Genomic DNA, 22,660 nt, shown 5'->3' on the forward strand with positions numbered 1-22,660 from the left:
TGAGATAATTGGTTATTTTCCAATACCAGTTATGGCAGTTATGGCCCCAATTGAATGATTGGTTTTGTAGGTGGTTAAGGTTATCAGTTATTGGGTATGAAGGCCTCGTCATTCGCGCCCTAACTTCCAGAGCGAGTGGATGTGAATTCAGTCAGCTCCGAGAAAATGCCGAACACCAAGAGATTGAGCTTCCAGGACCGATATGAGAGCGACATCGCCACCAGCTGCAAGGGACCAGTATACGCCGCGGAGCTGCACTCAACAAGTAGCATCCCGGCGGACCTAGACGAGCTGCTCGAGAAAAACGAGAAGCTGCGCAGAGCCTCCCTCAGGCCCTACCCGAAAGAGACAAACTGGACGACAGTCTACGTGTGGACAGCGCAGGAAATGTGCGACCTGACAATGTTCGCGCGCACACTCCAGCCCCCTCTGTCTCTCAACGAACAGGCTGTCAGCTTGACTGCTTCTGCCGCCATGTACATCTCGTGGGCCACCTACGAGAAAGTGCTGGCGACCGAGGCAGTCACTGCCCAAACTGCCCTAAGGCCCGCCCCAGCAGAAACACCAGAGCTGCGAGACGTCTGGGCGCAGACTGTACCTGCCCAGCTTGCCCTATAACTGCGCCACAGCAGCTCCCAGACAGACCAGACAGCGAGGCGCTGTCACACATGGAGCCAGACGCCCGCCCCAGCCAGGAGCCTGCACACAGGCATCCAAGCAGCTGTCATCACAGCTGAGAAGAGCACACCAGCAGCTCTTCTCGTCGCTCCGGACTACTCACCACTGCTGCCGCCGGCGATGGCATCTGCAGCGACACAGACCGCCTCCAGCAAGAGAGAGGAGGCGGCCCCAGCTGCAGGGATCACTGCGCGGCGGCATTTGGAAGACCCGCCCCGACGGCTCCCACAAAAAACACCGTGCGCCCTGGCACTTTGTCGTCCTCAGGGGCGGCATAGGGGCCGGGGGGCCGACTGAGGAAGTGGACGCAGCCCTGCGCTCAGCCGGCCACACGCCGTCTGCAGCCGGGCCACAGGGCGCCTCACCGGCCTCTACAGGGTGGCCTTCGCCACTGTCCAGGAGGCCACTCGTCTACTGGAGGTCGGCATCACCATCAGAGGCGCCCACCTAGCAGCAGAGGCTGCACACTCCAAGTCGCAGCTCCCCAGGGCCTGGGGCCGCAACGAGCTGCAGCCAATCCCTCGCGGCGCAGTGCTGCAGTTGGCAGAAATGCTAGCTGCAGCTCTGAGCCGCCCCAGGTACACAGCGAGCCAGCCGTGGGCAGAGGGGACTCGTCCCCTCCACCGGCCAAGCCCTTTGTCCCGTTAAAGGGAGGGGGTCAGTGGCCCACGGTCTCAGGAGCCTCGCCTGACACACAACACAACTAGCAGAACACATAAATTATTCAAGCCTTTGCCCACAAGCAAAACTAATTTTAAACCAACAAAGTAAATAACAGTAAATAATATCATCAATTTTGCCTGAGGAGCTAAGGCCAGCTGCTCAGCTTAAACTAAAATCACCCCCCCCCCCCCACTTATTTTAGATTTAAAGGGAGGGCTGGACATATCTACGATTTTAAAGTCAAATATAAATTCATTACACGAAATTAAATTAAGTTTTTTCGGACACTTGCAATCACTTCTTCGAAGCAATTTTTAGAAACACTGTGTACTAAAACACCAAAACAAAAATCACAGCAGTCAAATCAGGAGGTTAGGGGTCGCATTAAGCGACCTGGGACTCCTTCACGGGCCTCGGGGTTCGATGCCAAGTCTCGGTACTCGGCCGCATAGGGCCGCACGGGCGATGATGAAATCCCTGTCAGTCAGACGTGACGTCTGCTTGGGGTTGCTTCATCAAGTAATTAACTAATTCTGAGCCAGGGCACGAAAGTCTGTATTCCAACAGTCACTATTCCAATTGCAAAGAACGACTAAAAAAACATTACAGCCATCAAAATTAATGCGTGATTTGAAAACTAGCATTGTAATTTACGTTTTTTTTTATTTAAAGAAAATAATATTTTGTCGCAATTACGTATGTAGTTTTATATAATTTGATCCAAGCACCTTAATATTTTTCATAATTATAACGAAATTTCTACTGACTTAATGAATGACACATTTTATATAATTTAGCTCATATTCTGCTTAACTTTGACGTGCATACTCTATAGCCTGTTATTAAAATACTGATATCTTGTTAAAATTCACTAAACAGTTAATACTAGGTATATAGTTTCCGCACACGTTGAAAGTTATAATTCTATGGCATTACTAAACTGTGAAACATTAAAAATCACAAATTTAACACAAAGTGGGCCTATATGTTTGTATATATTTTTATATATATTTTTGCTTAAACGACATAAAAATGTCTGGAAGTACTCCCTACGAATCTACTATAACATTATTAGTGTATTATATTATTATATTATAATGTTATTAAGAAAAGTAATAAAACAATTTCAGTGGCGAGATTCGAACCATGTCACTTAAGGATAACAAGCGCCCACTCTAACGTTGGGCTATTAGGCCAGTTGCGAACCTTGAAGGCGAATTTGTATTAACATAATTGTAATTCCTGGTTCCTTAGGTATTTAAAAACTTAAAATTACTTTTTATTATGACTATTTTAGTTTACCAAACTTATTCCAGTGTAGTTTCACTATCATAAAGTTTCTTTTGGCACACCCAAAGAGTATAGAAGTAAACAGAGATTTCACTCTTAGATTAAACATAATTCCTTATTTTTCTTCTCAGAAATTTGTCTGAAATGATTCTCACACAACCGATCACAAACCGTAAAACCAAAGAAATTTAATTTTGTCCAGAATTACATAAGGATCTACGTTAGTAACAGAACTATTCGGGTTCAGACTCTAGGTCTGTTTGATAAATTTATACATTTTAATAAAATATAGTTTAATTTATATTTTAGTGTCTTGATATTCATGACATAAATATTAAGGATTTTTATAATATTTTACTATAGACAGAAGCTGTTATTCGTTGGTGGTCTAAAACTATGTTAGGTTAACCTAGTTGTTTTACAATACATAACCATCTTTGGCTCGTAAAATCGCGATATTAATTTACACAAATGCCCATCCAATACAATATACACAAATTGGCTTTACTTGAAATTTGAAATGGTAGCTACAAACGCTGCAAATGCGTAAACAGGAATGTAGGCTACCATTAACTAGTACCTTCAAGAATCAACTGATACATTCAAACACACATGGTCATACAAAATTAAAATAAATGTTGGTATTCAAACATAAACTTTTACCGAGGTCTCCCGATTCCTTTACATTTCGAGGCTACGCATTATTTAATAGTTATATATCCTATTTATTATTTTTAATATGCGTATTAGACAGGCATATGCAAAAAACAACGATCTTTCAATGAGCGCGATTTAAAAAAAAAGGACTACAACCTAGGGGTGTAACATTTGTTTATTCGTACTTTTATTAAAAAAAATAAGTAGTTTCCTCAACGCTAAAATGTTTTTGAGCCAAAATAATTATGTAAGGAAAGTAAACTCACAGTTTGTTCACAACTTAAATTTTAAAAATTATTTATAATTCCCCTCTGAATGTGAATGACATTATGATGTTGGTATGGACGCTCATCGTAGGCCCTATATAGTGACAGTCCCCTGGGCACAACAATACGTTTTGTGTGTACCCCAATGTTTACGAAAGTTACTATATACAGGTTTATGTTGATACACGTGGGTCCACCAACTTTGAGTCACATTTCCGTTCATATACTTCCGTTCCATTTTTACGAAAATACTCTTACCAAATACCGTATACCGAGTGCTAAAATCATATTAACTTTAATACTTAAAGTATACAAAAGAAAATATATATTTTTTAAATAGTTACATATTTTATTACCAAGCCGAAAATTATGTTTCAAATAAACCGGTACAAAATGTCAAAAGTTTAATTTAAATATTCTACTCATATGACAGTTGGCTACTCCAGCCACTAAAGGTAAAAATTAGTATTACCTACTAGCAATGTGTGCAAACTTGACCATAGCAAAATTTTATACCTGTGCTAGGAACCATTATTTATTAATTAACACCTTGATTTTACTTCCAGTGAACAATATCGGAAACTGTATACAACGTAAGCTTTACCAAGAATTAAAAATGAAACATTACACCTTTATTTTCACAACATGAATCTAACTTTAACATTTGAGGTTAAGGGAAACACTTCTATACCTATAACATCAGCGGCTGAACTACCGAATAACATGTTGATTTGGTTTTTATAGAAATCAAGTTCGGTGGTCTTCTAGTTTACCTGCTACTATAGACCAAAAAATTTAAGTGTTTTGAAAGCTGGCCTTCGTTCAAAAAATTTGTTCTAGTAAAGCTGCGAATGTTTTTTATTCAGTTTAACCTTCTTTATGAGTCTCTCACGATTTTTTACCATATTATGTTGTAAACTAGCAAAAGGAAAATATATGTATATATATTTGTAATCTACGATTTGAATTTTCTCCGTTCGTTGCTGGCAAAGATTCCATGTGCTTCACCGAAATTTCATGTTTTTCGACGTATCTTTTTACACCGTCTAAACTCTCATGTTATAAAATGGGTTGTTACCACATCAAAATCTCTTGTGTTTACAAGCACGTACATGTTTGTCAACTGTTGCCATAAAATGTAGCACACGTCATAGAGGTAGGCGCAAGCGCTAATGATCGCTTCACGGGGAGAAAATTACACATTCGCTGAAACGAGACTGTTGATACCACGACAATGGTCGATATTGTTGGATAAGATCGTGTGTTTTTGTCAGTAGGCTTTTTTTTTGTTAATGTCAAAGGTGTTTACGTTTCTCGTTGCACGAACAAAGCTAATGAAAATTTGACACGGGTGTTAAAATTACTTAGGTTCTTTGTCCATAACATTGCAAATAGTTTTCATACCATTTCTTTTTCGGGGATTTGTCCTAACGCGTGAATTCGTAAATATATTTCGCGATCGCGCAATTTTCCAGTCCAACCTATAAAATAATTCAAGTTTTTTAAACTTGAATTTAAGTTTTTGAACTCTTAACTCTCCGTATACGGTATTTGGTAGGAGTATTTTTATGAATGGAACGGAAGTAGATTGGAATTGAAATGGGAAAACATTGTGCTACCATCTGTGGCAATTTCAGAAATCTCAAAAATATCGCGGACCTACGTGATTCCTCCATGTGCTGGCATTACAATTTTGACAACCCTTAGTTAACATTGAAATTTAGATATAGCGCAGCGTTCATCATACTGTAAAGACACAACAAAATGTTAGTCTACAAATGTTCGACACCATGTTAAATACAAAAAATACTTGATGAAATTTTTTTTAAATCTCAGATGTGTATGTTTTTAGGAAGTATTTACAAACTGATTTCCGACGTTAAACAAAAACATTTATGAACTTATATTTAATTATGTGTTTTAAAAGTTTCAGGTTAATTTTATTTAGTGTAGGTACCTATCTACTGGACTGCAACTTTTAATTTGAATAATACTTAAACGATAGCGCTACATTCGTAATGCTTTAGAGGACCAACAAAATGTTAAGTATCTTTGACGCCATGTTTATTTAAACACAATTTTCCTGACTAATAAATTATAGGTGTTTTTAAGTTGCGATTGTATCTTGTTATGACTATTCAAGTTTACAAAATGTATTCCAGGATAGTTTCACTGCCATGAAGTTTACTTTGGCGCACCATTGCACTTAGTACATCGCAGATTTTCGCGAAAGTATATATATATATATATATATATATATATATATATATATATACTGGTGCATGTTGCCGCACGTGGGTCCGACTACTTGACGAATTTGGTTTGTAGCTTTAGCAGTTTCTGCATTCATGCGCATTGGATTTCAACTTGTTAAATTTCCGTTTTGTAATGCACGTTCATTTCATTGCATTTGTGGTGCATACTAAAAGTTCACCCTCAACGCGCCTAAAGAAGTACCTATAAAATAAATTCCGCAGGAGATTATAATTCCGGTCAAGGGGTAAATGTCACAGGTTTAGCATTGAGACATTTACATGCGACGCGTTTGGTACTCCTGTAGTTCGGCTAGCCCTGAGAAATCCATAGTTCGCCGCTGAGTTTCGTATTATAAGTTTATTTTCATCATGAGAACACATGAATTTGCCCGTTGCCGAGGTTAAATGTTTACACATCACTGGCGAGTACTGGAAAACGTGCTCACATTTTTTCTCTCTTAGTTAACAAGGTCTTTGGCTACAGAAAAAAAACACTTTGTTACAGAACAGGGTTGTTGGTGAAGAAATCGACCATGGCCTATGATAAAGAACACGCCCAGATTTGCCTGGAGTGGTTTGGGGAAAACCATGGAAAACCAGAGTCAGAATGACTAGACAGGAATTCGAACCCGGACCTGTGGAATGCAACTGCAGCGTCTCAATACTGCGCCGCCTCGCAGTTGGATGTTATTAGCAAAACAGTTTTTGGTCTGAGAAAAGTGTGGTGTAATGGTTTTGTGTTGCTTCATGCAGTGCACATTAGAATACCCCATGGAATATTTGTGAAACCTCAATATAGTGCTCACGATATCATGTGTTTAGGTCTTTATTAACAAGATGGGACCCCATACGTAATAAAACGTTAGAGCTAATTAGGTGTTGGTAGTTAATACATTTTTTTTTGTCAGTTATGGTAAATGAAGGCTCGTTCTCAAGTGTCAAGTTAGTTATTTCATTTTTCTTGCCATTGCTCCTGAAGTGAAAATTCTTTGTTGAGGGGGCTACAATTTTCGAGCGTTACGATAATTCCGATTGCATGAGGGGATTACTTAGGTACGTGGCGGGGGAACCAGTAGAGTAGGAGACGGCAGGTGAGAGGTAGAAATGACGCGGTATACTCGCACACTTGCATACTTCCACACTCGCATACTTGCATACTTACACACTCGCATACTTGCATACTTACACTCTTGAATACTTGCATACTTACTCTCTCGCATATTTTCATCCTTACTATTTTTTCTTGCACTATTGTATACTTGTATATTTGCGCAATAGCATAATTTAGTGCTCGCATACTTGCATATACATATTTTTTGATCTGAACGTCAGCCAAAGAGAATTATATGTCCTATACCTAATAATTTAAAAAGCAAGAAGTTTCACTTCGGTCACGCGTGGACTCCGCGCACACTTATTTTATTGAGGGATTTTCCTTTAAATGTTTTTGGATGGCAATTTTTTGTTGGGTCACAAATCTCCTTACAAGAAATTTACTAAATGTTTTTTTCGAGCTGTGAAAGTTCACGCGAGTAATTAAGTTTGAACACTCAAGTGGCTTTTTGCTGCTATGAGATAATATCGAATAAATATCTTTTGAGAAAATTTGAGACGAAACATAATGTAGCGCAATGATATGACATGTTAGACCGATTCCTAATTCATTAAGCATTTAAGTCCACTCGGCCAAACAGATAGACCATGCTACTGAAGAGAGTTGTAAAGATCAGCTTGCTGTTTTTTTATACTCTTTTGTGGCCATTTCAAGAGACTGAGAGCGTGAATCTAAATGGGCGAATAAAATAGCTTCTCGATGGCGAAGTTTGCGTGTGCCACCTGTGGCATTAGCTTAATGAGTGTGGATTACACAGATTGAATGAAACTCGTCTAGTCGATCATAAGAGGTTTGCCGCGAAGTCATAGTTTTATATTCTTAGATTACATTGCAATCGAGATGTTTTTATTTGTTCTAATATTAATATTAATCAGAACGATAGGCTTTCGTGGCCATTGTGCTGAGACCAAAGTCTCGTAAAGCTGATTTTGCTTCTATACTTCTCAGTTTTCGTAATGGCTAACGATTGACACTACCATATTCCTTTTATTTAATTTAAATTATCTACAATTTATTTATTCGTAAGGAAAAGAGTTATTGATTTGAGCAATCACTTTATAAGTATATTTCATTTTTAAGTGAATAGTGTGATTGAAAATATAAAAATTACCTATAGACTTAAGAGGTTAGTTTTATAAGTCTAATTTATTTTTGGTATGTGTACATGGTGATTTGAAATGTCAAAAGGACTTACAGACTTGTGAGATAGACTTTATATGTGTAATTTTAGTTCGATAGGATGCTTTATGTTTATAAATATTTCATTTTGTTCAGCTTAAATTGTGATTTTTACATGAGGCCTTAAAATAATAAAAAGGCAAAAGCAGATAAGAGGTTTTATCAAAGGCAACGTGAGGTTAAACCACCAAAAGAGGCGCCAGAAAGTATCAGTCAACGGATGCAAGAGTACAGGGCCCGGAAATAAGGCATTATTTATTTTAAAGCATACCCGCATCCTTCCTATTCTCAATTATTATCTATTGTATAATAATAATAACATATATATATATGTATATATATGTATATATATATATATATATATATATATATATATACCTAATAAGCAAGAAGTTTCACTTCTGTCACACGTTGACCCCACGAACACACTTTTTTATAACCATGTGTATTTTCACTCCTTGTGTAGACTACAAGACCAACGCAAACACACCAATGTAAAGCGATAAGCGAGAAAAGTTGACCTTAAGCGTTAATCGCACCACAAAAGTGACCGGCGAGTTTAGCTAGCGAGTCAACGTCATTACAATGGTATACCTATTATATTTCCAGGACGTGTGCATTCATATGCGAGTAATTTGTAAACTTGCTAATTGTAACCGAAACTTTACTAACAAAAAATTGCAATTTTTTTTGTGAGCCCACGAGAAACGAAAGTGTAATGTGATATTAAACTTTGAAAGTCCAGCGTCAAGTTGCACATAGGTACAATGTGTCGTGGTTAACAAAGCTGAGGTTTCGAAAGTACACATAATTTTTAAACAGACGTAAGTAAAGTATGACCTTAAAAGAATTTATAAGTTATATATTTTAGTATTAACAACTGTAAGCGTTTTAGAGTTTTGGTTCATGGTCACAATTAAAGAGTAACTCAAACAGTATTTTTTTAGATAAGCGCATTCCCGAGTACTTCCCTGTTGTTTGTTTCTCGCTTGCAGCACCACCTATGAAGAATGGCGATTAGTAGAGGGTTAACCTGTAAACTTTATTTGGCAACAGGGTGTAGCACCTCCCCATTCGAATCACTTTGTACGAGAGTGATTGAACGTCGAAGTCCCTGACCACTGGATTGGTTGTAATGGGCGAGACGACAGAGCTCATTTTCGCTGGCCTTCATGTTCACCTGACATAACGCCATGCAATTTTTTGGGGACTTTATAAAAGATCGTGTCTACGTTCTGCCACTACCTAATGATTTGAAAGAGTTGAGACATAATTGAAGAGGCTACTGCTTCCAATACTCCAAACTTCTTAACCAAAGTTTAACAAGGTTTAGGTTGGATGCGAACTGTATAACTAAAGGTGCACATATTGAAAATTTGTAAGAAAAACTAGGTTAGTTTACATTCAGTTCGATGTGTGACTTCCTGTAAATATTCCAAATTAAACTGTTATAATATACCATTGAAACTGGGGCATTCTTTTATGGACATCTTGTATTTCAGTCAGACCAACCGCTGTGAGATTTTGAGTGTTATAACTAGCAGCCAACCGTGTACAATTGATTGGAGTGCTAACTCCTGATCCAGAAGTTCTAGATTTGAATCCAAGGCAAGGCATGGAAGTTGGTAGGGTTAAATATAATATTAAGTGAATTTCTTCTTGCAAGTCCAATTAGCCATCCGGTATTAAGGTGGGGATATTAATTACAAATACGAAGGTCCATGAATATTTCGTTTGGTTTGAAACAATTTTATGAACATACACTATTGCTGGTTTACTCTGTACGTCATAGAGAAATCACAAGAATGTACAAGAAAGATGAATACACAAACAAAGATATCAGTTCCCGGAACGTCGCAACTGTTTTGTCTTAGGAAGCCTACTGTGTTCGTCTGTGCTATCAGCGTTGTGTTTTTCAGAATATCTGTTCAGTTTCATCATTGGGTTTACCTGTGCATCACTGAGTTGTCGTTGTATTGTCAAGATTAGCAGTTTAGTATCATCGTTGGGTTCATCTGTTTGTCACTGTGTTATCAAATGTTTTTGTTTGTCTGTATTTTTTTATTCTGTTAGAAATGGCTCGTCTTTTTCAGTCCACTGTGTTCTTCTGTGGAGAGATATTTTACCAAAAAATTCCTTTTACGGAATTTTCTGTACTGTCAGTGAATTTAACTTTTGACATCGACTGATTTTGGCTTGTTTTATTCGTTGCGTTTGTGTTTTCATATTTCTTGTAAATTGTGTGGTTTCTCTAATACATACAATGTAAACCTGCAATAGCATATGTATGTAAATAGTTTTTCTATCAATCCTCATCATTGCATGAATCATTCAAATAACTAATGAATCGTTTGATTAAGTGTAAGGCTTCTAGACACCAGAAAATGGCCATGAATACCTGTACGTGCTACCTGATTTCGTTTTATCTGTGCTTTTCCGTGATAAATTCAAGTAAATGCCAGCAGGTTTTGCTCAAAATGGGCTTCGGTTGATTTCTTCCAAAATCTTCTTGATTAAAATTTTTGATTCGTTTTTAATGGCCTCGCTGAAGATACATTAAGCTCAGTGATAGTCACATATGTCACAACTACCTTGTAGTAGATCCAAATGTTCGTAGACTGCGGGGGGGGACGACCGCTCGGCGTGCTGAGCTTGTTCGGGGCGGACTTCATGTTGCCCGGCGAGGGGCCCTGGGAAGACGGCTGGGCGGCCGCTGGCGCGTTCTGCGGCAAGGAGCTGGCCCTCGCGAGCACGCCGCGGTTCGCGGTCCGGGCGAGGCCCCCTTGGCTCCGATCGTCGCGCGAGGAGAGGCTGCCGCCCTCGGATACCCCCAGCGACTGGAGCGTGTCTTCGAGCTCGCTGATCTCTTCGACCTCCGCGCGGGGCGGCGAGCCGGCCGGGCTGGCGGGCGGCGAGGCCTCGGCCTCCGCCAGGCGCGGGGACCGCCGGTCGTGCCACGAGCCACCGTGCGCGCCGGCGGGGCCCTTGTACGACGCGGGGCGAGCCTCGGGCGTGCCCCGGCTGCCCGTCGTCCCCATTGGACTGCCCCTGGCCCCGTATCGAGCCGGTCGCGTCTCGCCTCCGTCGGCCTTGACTTCGAGGAACATCGATTTTACGTTCGCCGTCACGTGAACTCCGCGCCAAAGCGGGGAGGAGTTTCACTGTAGCTCATGGATACATGCGAATTTCCCATTATTCCTGGTGCCCGGTTACTAGAGACCGGAAAAATTCGCGAATTCATTTCGCGATAGGCTAAAATACAAATAGTTATACCTCAGTGCTGCCTCTGCTATTGGCTCGCAACTCACCCGGATGACTCTGGGCCAATTATAAACACCAAACCAAAGCTTAATCAAATCACAGGCTGCTACGTTGGGACGTCTCACAAGACAGCAGCCAATGAGTGGGTGACATTTGACCGAGTGTACGTATAACTATGGAGATCATCCTACAGGGCATTGAACCCGCGAATTTTTCCGGCCCCTACCGGTTACATCTCACAAACATGTTCGCAGCCATTTCACAGCTGTTCTTTCATTTGTTGCCGGTGGAGGTCATTGTGTTTGGTCAACTGTTACCTTTTTGTAGAGACTGGAAAAAATTCGTACTTTCCATTACTGTACCTCTAGGATAGACTCCACAATCCCCTTCATTCTCAGACAAATGCAACTTGCTCATTGGCTATTGACTCATGAAACCTGTCAACTGGGATGCTTGCGATTACATAATTTTTGATCTGTAAACATCTTAACTCTCGGTATACGTAATTTGGCAGGAGAAATTTCGTGAAAAGAGAACGGAAATGCGAGAAATCGGTACTGCGTTTGCACAGAAGTCTCAAAAGTCTCGAAAAGATGACTCCCATAAAGTTTATTTTGGAAAACCAATACACTAAGTACATCCGTTTTTGGGTCTACCATATTGACGACTTCGGCTAGTGGCTATAGCAGTTTCTGTTGCATGCACATTAGACTTTCATAATGTCTAATTTCCGTTGTGTAATGCGCGCTTATTTCATTGCTTTTCTAGTGCATACTAAAACTTCACCCTCAACGCGCCTGAAGAATTATAACTTAAAAAACTTCTTGTTAAACAGAATTAGAATTAGGTTTTAAAAGAGGAAAGGGGGAGGGGGGCGGACTTTTTACCGTTTTCCCTAAAATGAAATTTTATATTTTTATCACGCTCGGCATTGATTTAAGGAATTTTACGTTACATTTGGTGTCCAAGTTTCGTATTATAAGTTTATGTGCAACATTATAACACATGAATTTTGTTCGTTAGTGAGGTTAGATGTTTACACATCACTGGCGTGTACTGAAAGAATCTCTCACAATTTTTTTTTAGTGTAATGTTTTTAATTGGCTAAAAGTCCTTCAAATAAACTGTGATCCGCTCTGATAATCAATATAAATATTTATTTGTTTGAGTTCAAGCGGATCTCGAAATGAATCCACGAATTTTTCCGGTCTCTACATATTGGTCTCTAAAGGTGTGCGCCCACTGGCGCGAAGCGTAAAACTCCTACGTTTGTAAGTAAATAAGATTCCATATATTATTGAGGGATAAACGAATTATTTATAGGTACTGCTCCCCTGTTTAATAGAAAAGCGAGCTGGTTTTATTTCACTACGAATTTAGAGAATGATGGGCATTACTATTACGTTAAAATAAGTACTTTTTCCTTTGTCTCATTTATAAGATAATTTTTTACGTTTCCAGATAGTTTAACAAGTTTAATAATCAATAAAATTTAGAAAAAAAACGGTAACATTTTAAACTCGTAAAATTGAGAAAATTATTGCTGTAAGTTATCTCTATGAAGCGAATGGGCTACCATTTTTTAATGTGCTTCCTTTTTTATTTTTACGTGATAACGTCTTATAAATCGATGAACGCCGGCTGCACGCACGAGAAAGCATGACTCATTGTCACGTTCCGCCTGAGCCGAGCGTTTAAGCGAGAGCGCGGAACAAGCGATAGAGAGGCACGGTCGGCCTAAGCGTTCGGCTTGTGACGCATCTATCTCTCTTCCACTCCCGTTATCACGTAAAATTATCGTCCGTAAACCGACATTACAGAAAACCACCTTTTTTTCTTTATGCATCGATAAGACTGTAGTCAGGCAATGATTGACCCGTGGTTCCGTGATGCCTAACAATGACACTGAACATGACCTGTTTAAATGTTCGTCAAGTATTGTCGAAAAATATATCTTGGTTCGGAGATGCTTTACTTAGGCACCTGATTTTGTACATGAACTGTTTAAAATGCTCGCCGAGTAGCGAGGAAATATATCTCTTGGTCACTGACTGGATGTGTTTGACCACCTAATGAGGGGCGCCTGACTACCAACTGGATGTAGCTGGCCACTTACTCATGCGTTCCTGATCACTGTATAGATGTGTCTAGCTTACATCAAGACATGGCTGGTCACAATGAATTCATCGCCTCATGGCTAGCGAAAAAAGTATTGGGGATACAACCCATGTATATAAACAATTTAATTCAGTACCCTTTCCTTAAAGGCATGAGTGATTGCACCTCTCGTTGGGTGATCACGAAATAAATCTTAACAAAAGCTAGGCACATGGATGTGTATGGTGACACAATGAAATGGTACGTCGAAGTATATTCACGTTGCTTGTGAACGATGCAATAGGATTAGAGTACTTGTTAAAATTACTTATAAGCATATTCTTATTTTATATTACGTAATGAATGGACCCTTTATAAATTTATTTTATGTACTATTAAAATACTTAATCGTTAATTTTAATATACTTAGAAATAGTAACCAATGGAAGTTTCTTAACATTAGCTAAAACAAAAGGTTTATATTATCATATTATTTGTATTGTTAATATTATTATAAGGTATATATAAAATTATTATGTATATTTTAGTAACCTTAGATTAAGAAAATACTTTGCTGCTAGATTTAAAGCAGTACAGATTATTTATAGTGCTTGTTTTGTGACATAAAAATTATATTATTAGGACATACAAAGCATGGGTAGTTTGTTTACAAAATACGTGGCCCGTGGGTGGAGTAGAGAAGAGTTCCGCGCGGTTGGCGGCCCTGCCATGTGGAGAGATAACATATCGGCGCGCGCAAGGCGCCGAGAGACAAAACAAAAAATACCACGATGTCCGAAAGGACTTCTATTATCGGTTTTTCACAAAGATGGCCGGCCTGGTTTGCAGGCGGATGTGTTATAAAAAAAAACACAGATAAAAGGAGGAATTTAGATAAACTCAGGACACTGTCGGCCGTGAGGAACAAACTAGATTGCAACGCATCGTTTACGCTGCCGGACACGGGGTCAACGGCATGACCTTGTCTCCACCAGCCGGTGAGGCGTGAAGGGGAGGGGTGAAGAGGTGACAGGGAGAATGACACGCGCGCTGATAAGGCACGCTGCCTGAGAGACGTCGCGCCAACGCGACGGGACCGCGCGGTGTCTCACCACGCGCAAACACAGTCACAGCGGGACGTAAAATACGAGATCATTTTAATTTAACTCACTTTGGGTGAATCAGGTTGGGTGCCAGTTTTAGGACTTACAATATTATGTCATACGATCTGAATCTAAATAAACTCTAAAAACCTTTTAGTTATATATTTCATTATATTTAAAATTTAAAATTGAAATTTCAAATTAAAAATTAAAATTATTATTTGGGTATGCATATAAACCAAACCACGTTAAATACTACCAACTTCCAACATGAAGCAGAAAATAGCTCTATGCTACCAACTTGTAGCAAAGATCAAATCATGCTAACTGTTACCATTTTTATAAGAAACCATGCTCTGATTACCATTTTTTTTAACGAACGCTGGGCTGCAGGTAAACACTCAAAAGTGAATAATTAAATTAAGGCCTTGGAAGCGTCAGCCCAGAAAACAGTACAATAACAAAAATAATCACAGAGGTGCCCAGACGTCGTATAAAAGAATTTTATTTATAACCTCCTAGCAACTCTAGTAGGCTATGTGGATCGGGGATGAATACTAATGAAATAACAAGACTGATGGTTTGTTTTATATAAGAGCCCTTTTACTTAACTAATTTACTTTTGTTTTTATCTTTTAATTACATTGGTATTAAAACATATTGATTACAAAATGGAGGGAGCCCCGGGGCAACAAAATACATATAAAAGTAACACCATAATACCTCTTGAATTTAATACTGGTTTTAAGTTAGCTCGCAGGCTCAAAAAAAAAATTACATTGAAATTTAATTATGTCCTGTGTCCTGGCACCGGAGGTTTCGGCAGATTAACGTCCAGAAGAAATCATTTTGAGTAGAAACTTGGAGATAAACTCGGAGTCAAACTTGGAGTGGAGCTTGCAGCTAATTTTGGAACTTGGAGCTCATTTTGGAGGCTGATTTTGGAGCTAAACTTGGACCTCAAATTGGACCCCGCCTGCAACCAAAGTCCCAAATTACTTAGACCGGTTAACAGGCGGCTAAGCCTGGGCAAGACTATGCCCAGTGAAAGGCAAAAAAAAAAAGGGGGGGGGGGGGGTAGGGATGACGACCACTTACCCAAAACAGCGGGGTGAAGTTCATGTCGGCTGCCTCCAGGAGCAGGGAAAGCAGCTCGCGGCACGGAAGTTCTCGATAATCATGATTAGAGAAAAATAAATAATTTAGATTAACAAAAAAAATACTATTGCGGGCAGCAAAATTTAAAAATTAGAAAATTGAGGCCTCTATGCCTTGACGTTGGCGACTACATGACGTAGTGTCGAGTCTTGGAGATAAACTTCGGAGATTAACTCTCGCGGATCGCGACGCGTGGTCCGCACAGACCAGATGCTGCCCGCCGAATCTTCAAAAAATGGCGTCGGGGCGTCTAATTAAAGTAAGCAACTGTCCCCAGCCAAAGAAGGGGAGAGGGGGGGGGGTGGTGATTGCCCGAAGGTGTCCGGAGATGCCCGAAAGGGCGAAGCAGACTGCAACCTGTTCGCTGCGCTCTCACGCGAGTCGTAGGCGAACTAAAATCGCAATCGCACTGCGACTGCTGCCAAGGTCGATTGTGACAAGCTGTATCTTATGGGAGGGATGAGTATTGCGCTCTGGTGGCCAAGACGAGAACCTGTCTGGAGGGTCACAGAAACGTCCGCTAGAGTGCAGTGGGCTCGCTCGCGACCAGCGCTCAGAGCAAGGTTAGGGATTTTTCCCGCCGCTAGACTTCGCTGAGGGCTCTGTTTGACAAGTGGGAATGTCCTTGGGGAGAGAAGGTCTCCGCCCGGGGTTCACTGGGGGTCGTTGCTCCGGGTTTGAGTTCTCGTGAAGCCACAGGTGGGTGTTGAGGGGAGGGGGGTTTAAATTTACTAAGTCGCCTGGGAAAGGCGTCATGTGGACCGTCCCGAGGCTTCGCCGCTGGCTGTAACTTGGTCCAGAGGCGTGCTTGCAAAACCCTTACCTATGCTTGCCTCCGAGAAATGAAAGTTGCTAGCAGTGGGGTTGGGGTAGCGTTCGCTAACACGAACGTCATTTTGTTACATGGAGCAAACGTGACGCGAACCGCGGCCGAGATGCTGCGATCACAAATCGTCAGCAACCAGTATCTAATTGAAGCCTGTGAACAAGCGCAGGTGCACTGGGTAGCACAAGCTTACGTCGGAGTGTACAGTAATGGAAACAAAATTTAATTAAATTAAAAATGTAAAATTTATTATTTGGTTTCCTTCTTTAAAAATTAAATTTAAATTCGTATATTTGTGCCTGAAGGTGGCACTGAAACGGCACAGTTCGAATACAGTAATTAATTATTAATTTTAATATCCAAAATTTGTTAAGTAAATTTTTTATGAATTTTAAAATTCTTCCCACTAAAATCGGATAAAAAATTACGAATTTTGATTTGCAGCCATAACGAAAAATGCAACGTTTCAAGAATCCGAGATGGCGGGTGTGATGTAAGCAAGATAATAATTTAATTTTTGAAAAATTGATTTTAATAATTTTTTATATACATTTTTAATTTATTACACGATTTCTCTCGCCAGGAATCGAACCAAGGACCCGAATGGATTGAGTAACAAATTAAATTAAACAATTTTTTTTGTGAATGTTTTTGGATATTTTGGCCAAAAATAACAGAATTCCAAGTTTACCTTTTTAAGGCAACTTGCTTTTAGGAGTCTTAAGCCATTTTAGGAATTTTGGTTATTTCATAGGAAAATGTATTTTGAGGCTTTTGATAATCGAATTTTTTAACTTTTGTGAAATAAAAGCGGGAAATGTTCCCTCAAAACGGGATTTTTTCCCTCGAAAATGAGAACTTTTGAATTTTTGAATTTTATTTACATTTTTTAGTGGAATTTTTTTTCCAAACTTGAAATTTTGGTGAATTTGGACAAATTTTGGCCCAACATCTTAATGAGGCTCGGGCACAAAAAGTAAATAAGTTCATAGTGAATGATTACTTCCGAACACTAAGGGATGTAATGACAATGCTTGAAATTGCACACATGCCTGAACGAATTTACAATGTAGATGAGAAAGGTTATCGTCTCAGTTTACATCGACAACCTTTCGTGCTTGCCAAGACAGGTTCTCGGAGAGTACATTTCCGTGGTAAAGAACATGGTGAAAATGTAACTGTTGTGTCATGTGGCAATATGATCCTCTTCAAGGAACAACTTGTGAAGCCAGAGTGGGTTGAAAACTTGCCAGCCGGAAGTGTAGTAGAAATGACAGCAAAGGCTTCAATGACATCTGAAACATTTGTGAAGTGGCTGCATCACTTCAGCTGTTACAAGTCTGCAGGACCATGGCTTCTAATCATGGATGGAGCCAAATAATGTCACCTAGATTATTCCATAGTCGAGACAGCTGACAATGTGGGTGTTTCACTGTTATGTTTACCTAGTAACACTACTCACGAGCTCCAACCGATGGACATATCAGTTTTTGGCCCATTCGAAGCTTATTGGGATGAGGAACTTATGAACTTCTGGACAACATATGAGAATCGAGTATTCAACAAGCAGCGCTTTGGTTTTGTGTTTTCACCAGTATGGGAGAAGTCTACCACTCAAAAAAATATAAAAGCTGGATTTGAAGCTTGTGGAATTTTTCCATTTAATCCAAACAGAATTCCGGAATAAGCTTTCGCACCAAGTGAAACCACCAAAGTACCAAGAGTAACCTTTCCTCCTTTTACTGAGCCAGCCCAACATCAGGAAACCATACGGAACCACAACGAGGATGAACCACACAATGACTCTGAAGAAACAGAAACAATCAGTGCATGGGACAGTGATAACTCGCATTAAGACAATGGTGCTCGGAACCAGCAACCTAATATCTTATTCACAGAAATCCTTAGTACACCTGCCAGAAATGCTGAAATAGCCAAAAGAAACCGTCCAGAAATTAACAGTAGAGCAGTAGAAGTGAAAAAATCGTTGTTTGTGAACTCAAACAATGAATCCATTCCCTGCAGCTCCAAAAACGTCCATCTCTCAACATCACCATCAGCACACAACCAGAAGAATCCTCCCAAGAAGTCCAAAGCTGTTGGGTCCAAAGAACATCCAACAAAACCATACACTTCACCTCGAAGATCTTCTGTAACAAAGAAATCACAACATCAAGAAAGTTGGTACTGTTTTTTGTGCAAAGAAGATAGAGTGATAGAAATGAGGGGTTGCAGTTTGTGTAAGCGGTTTGTTCACGAAGAGTGTGTTGGACTTACCAAACATGACAAACAAGAAGTATTTGTGTTCCCACATGTGAAGTATAGTGAAATGTTTAAGTAAAAGCATGTAGAATGTTTACGTACTGGAAGTAGTTGTTCAGTTTATATGTTTTATATTTGATTTACCATGTGGTGAACTTATGGTACCCTAAGTTCGCAATTTGTAGACACTCAATTTTAAATTTGTATACAAGTGCGCATACAGTATCCTTTGGCTTCACGTCCATTTTATGGTGTCTTGATATATTTGCTTTACAATAAAATACTTACATAGTTTAACAAAAAAAAATATTTCAACATTTTAAAAATAAACGTTTCTTAAGGTGGCGAACTTAGGGTAACCTACCTTATGAATAAACTTGACTTAAACAGCAGATTTTTTGGTTTTTTGAACAAAAAAAAACCTTGTTATTCCTCTTGGGGGGTTACATAATAAAGTTATATAATTTCCTTAACATGTTGGTGTTTTCGTCTTTTTAACTTGTATTAAATGTATTGCATTGAAAACACATGTCAGCAAAGACATTAAATTTTAAACTATTAAAAGCATTAATATCAAAATAGCTCTATGCAAACATATAAACTGTATAAAAAACAAAAAAATTGTCAAACAGCTAATACTGTTTATTGTATTAAGAGTTAAGATAAAGTTGAATACAATCTATACATACATAAAGCCTTACAAAATGTGTAAAATAATAGAATTTTATCTGTATTAAAATTAAATATTATTGTTTGCCAATTTTACACATTTAAATACATTACAAAAAATTGCCAAGTAATAAACATTACTTAAGTAATTTTTATCTTTTTAAACTTAACTTACACCAGAAAAAAATCGTTTTAGTTCAATCTGCACATAATATATTTTCATTATTTATCACCTGCATTATTTATAAACAATCACCTCATAAATAGCTCATAAAACATTAGTATAACATTGTAACACCAATAAATAAATTTTGTATATTGCACAGAACAAAAACTATAGCTTATAGTATGAAATAAACGAGGCTTTAGTTATAAGCACAGCATTGGCGTTTCAATGGAATGATACTGAGAGGCTAAAGGTCCCCTAACCCTTTACGACCACAATATACATAGAATATAATGACGTTTTATAAATAAAACTGCTAAAAATCATTAGTTACTGAACACAAGGGTTCTGATTGCGCCTTTGCGGCACAGTGCAAGAGATCAAGCCGTATATTTTTAAATTACAAATTACACAAAATTGGAAAGATATGATGCTGAGAAAAATAAGCATAGAAATAAAAATGAAAAGTTATGAAATAGGTATACAACATGGCAGTAATCATACTTCAGTACCATCTACAGAAAATCTTTAAACAGATTATTCACAACCATAGCATGTAACAGTTTTCCGTACTGCCGTAACATTCATATGGTACAACTCAGCATATTGTTTCCCATATACAAACCGTCGAAAAAGTTTAGGGTTTATTCATTGAATGATTCTTGCAAAGGGGAAAATTGATTTAGAACATCTTTATGGACAAAAGTCACTGCTGGTTTCCACTGTTTGTCATAAGGAAACCACAAGGATAGACGAGAAAGATGAATACAGAAACACATAGAAAAAAAAGCCAAAATCAGCCGATGTGAACTATATTGTTACGAGTGGCAAAACAGGTTCAAAAAGGATAGCCCAGTTAATTAAATACAGTTTTATTCATTAACTATTAATTAAATAACATTGAAAATGTCCGCCCACAAATTAACCACTCTTTAATTTAGTCCACAGTCAACTCTCTCCACTGAAGCTCGAGTCGACCGTTGCTCTCCCTACCTCGCACCTCTGTTATAACACACTGCCTCGCACTACTCACTCTTCCGTCACACACAACACGGTACAAGATGCACATCCCCGCACACGAAGCCTATCGCTCGTCATCCTTGTTCGATCATCAAGGGTTCACTCGCCTTCCTCACTACAATGACAAGGAAGGCTGGCGTCGCCACTTTTATATTTCTCAGCACCCCTCCCTTCTGGAATGGTCTCGCACCCCTTTGACGTGTAACATCATCAGGGTCGACTTGACACCCGAATCTACTAGAACAATGGCATCCTAGGTACGCCACTTCACGCAGTCAGGGCTCTGGGAATGTGCCGAACCCTCCAGAGCCGCAGAGAAAGCACTGGTGAAGGGTAAAGCGGGGTGGAGGGGGTAGCGAGGCAAAATTCCTAATTGGATTAGGGGTGCAGCACTAATAGACCGCGCCCCACCCGCATGCAAGTGCGTGGACTGGCTGGCGAGCTGGCCTGCATTGTTGCCTCACATCTACTTTCCTCGTAACAGTATGAAAGCACAGACAGCGCAGGGAATTCCGTGGAAATTTACAATTCTCTTCATTATTAGCCCACTGTGTTCGTCTGTACCGTTATGTGTTTTGAATTATTCCTTCTACAGAATGATTTGTGCTGTCTCTGTATTCATACATCTCGCATAAGCTGATTTTGGCCTTTATTTCTGAGTGTTCGTGTTATCATTTTCTGTGTCCATTCTCGTGGTTTCTCCATGTCACACATTGAAAACCAGCAGAGGCGTATGCTCATAAAGATTTTCTAAATCAAGGTTAAAGGTAAAGGTAAGCAGTTTTGGTTTCCACAATCATGTATTTTTTAAGTAATTTTACTTTACAAATCAATTTACAATAATAACTCATATGTGAATAATTGTGATTTATTTGATGTCTATAAACTCCTTGTCAATAGAAGAACGTACTACACTTCCTCTGGGCATTTGCCACTCCACTCAAACTTATGTTCGCCACTGAGAAGCACCGGCATTCTTCTCATTTTTCCAGTGTAATCTTCAATGTTTTCTGATACACTAATTGAGAGATAATTTATCTGCTCTCGATCTTCGATTGAGTTTGATGTAAAAGTCCCCTAGAAACAAAATAACACTTTTATTTGAAGATGTATACATAACATCTACTTAGCATCAACTCCCAAATATATGTTTATGTGTGTGATACATATATATCACATACGCATATATTATATATTGATCACTTTTCATGGACATGAAAAAGGCCGTAATATTCAATAAATTGCTTTCAGAATGATATACAATTTAAGAAATGGAAAACCCTTTTTCGAATCCAATAAAGGTAAAAAATCTGACCATGAAGGGTGGAAAATGGGGAAGATTTAAAAAAAAAAATTTCTGCGTTAAAATAAAAAATTTCTATGAATTTGAAGTTATTATGCATCAGTTATAGTTCCTTCTAGTAAAATGTAGTTCTTATGGGACTACATTTGGTGGCTTACTCATTTGTGGCTTGCCAATCGTGAGGAATAAGATATGTTCGGGCGTTTCCGCTGCTCGTCGCTTATGATCGGGACCTCGTCGACCATCTTCGGACACTTTCGTATTTTTTTTTTTTTTTAAATATTTTTCTCATCCACATCCGAACTGCGCAAAAATTCTATGATAAATGTGCCATAAGCAGAAACCCATATATTTCATCACTGGGCGAACAAGATCCAGAGTTGCATGGAAAATATAAAATGCCAAATTCAATCTTGGCTCACAGACCGCCGTAGTGTGCTGTGGCTGGCTGAGCGATCGGCCAATCAGTCTCCCGCGAGTTGAAACTTAAATTATAGACATTAATGAATAATTAGCTAATTCAAAATGGTCCGAAGCACGCAGGTGTAGGTTTGTCTCCCGGGAGTTCCACTGCCTGTGCTGTTAGGGCTGACTCCCTATGTCCGATGGGCATGGCCCGCCTGGCAGGCTTCACCTCCAGTGCCGGTTGTGTTTCTGAAAGACATGGGATTTTGAATTACAAGCTTGCAACAA

At 39.2% G+C, this 22,660-nt stretch overlaps 1 protein-coding gene across 1 annotated transcript in view; it reads right to left on the reverse strand.

Annotated features, from left to right (window-relative positions):
- Positions 1–21,445: 21,445 nt before the first annotated feature.
- LOC134529480 (uncharacterized) overlaps positions 21,446–22,660 on the reverse strand; it is a 61,863-nt gene continuing 60,648 nt past the window's right edge. Inside the window, exon 11 of the mRNA XM_063363611.1 lies at positions 21,446–21,741. The gene's annotated coding sequence lies outside the window, so the exon portion shown is untranslated. The remainder of the gene's footprint in view (positions 21,742–22,660) is intronic.

The sequence above is a fragment of the Bacillus rossius genome, chromosome 2 (genome assembly GCF_032445375.1).
Source record: "Bacillus rossius redtenbacheri isolate Brsri chromosome 2, Brsri_v3, whole genome shotgun sequence".
NCBI classification, from domain to species: domain Eukaryota; kingdom Metazoa; phylum Arthropoda; class Insecta; order Phasmatodea; family Bacillidae; genus Bacillus; species Bacillus rossius.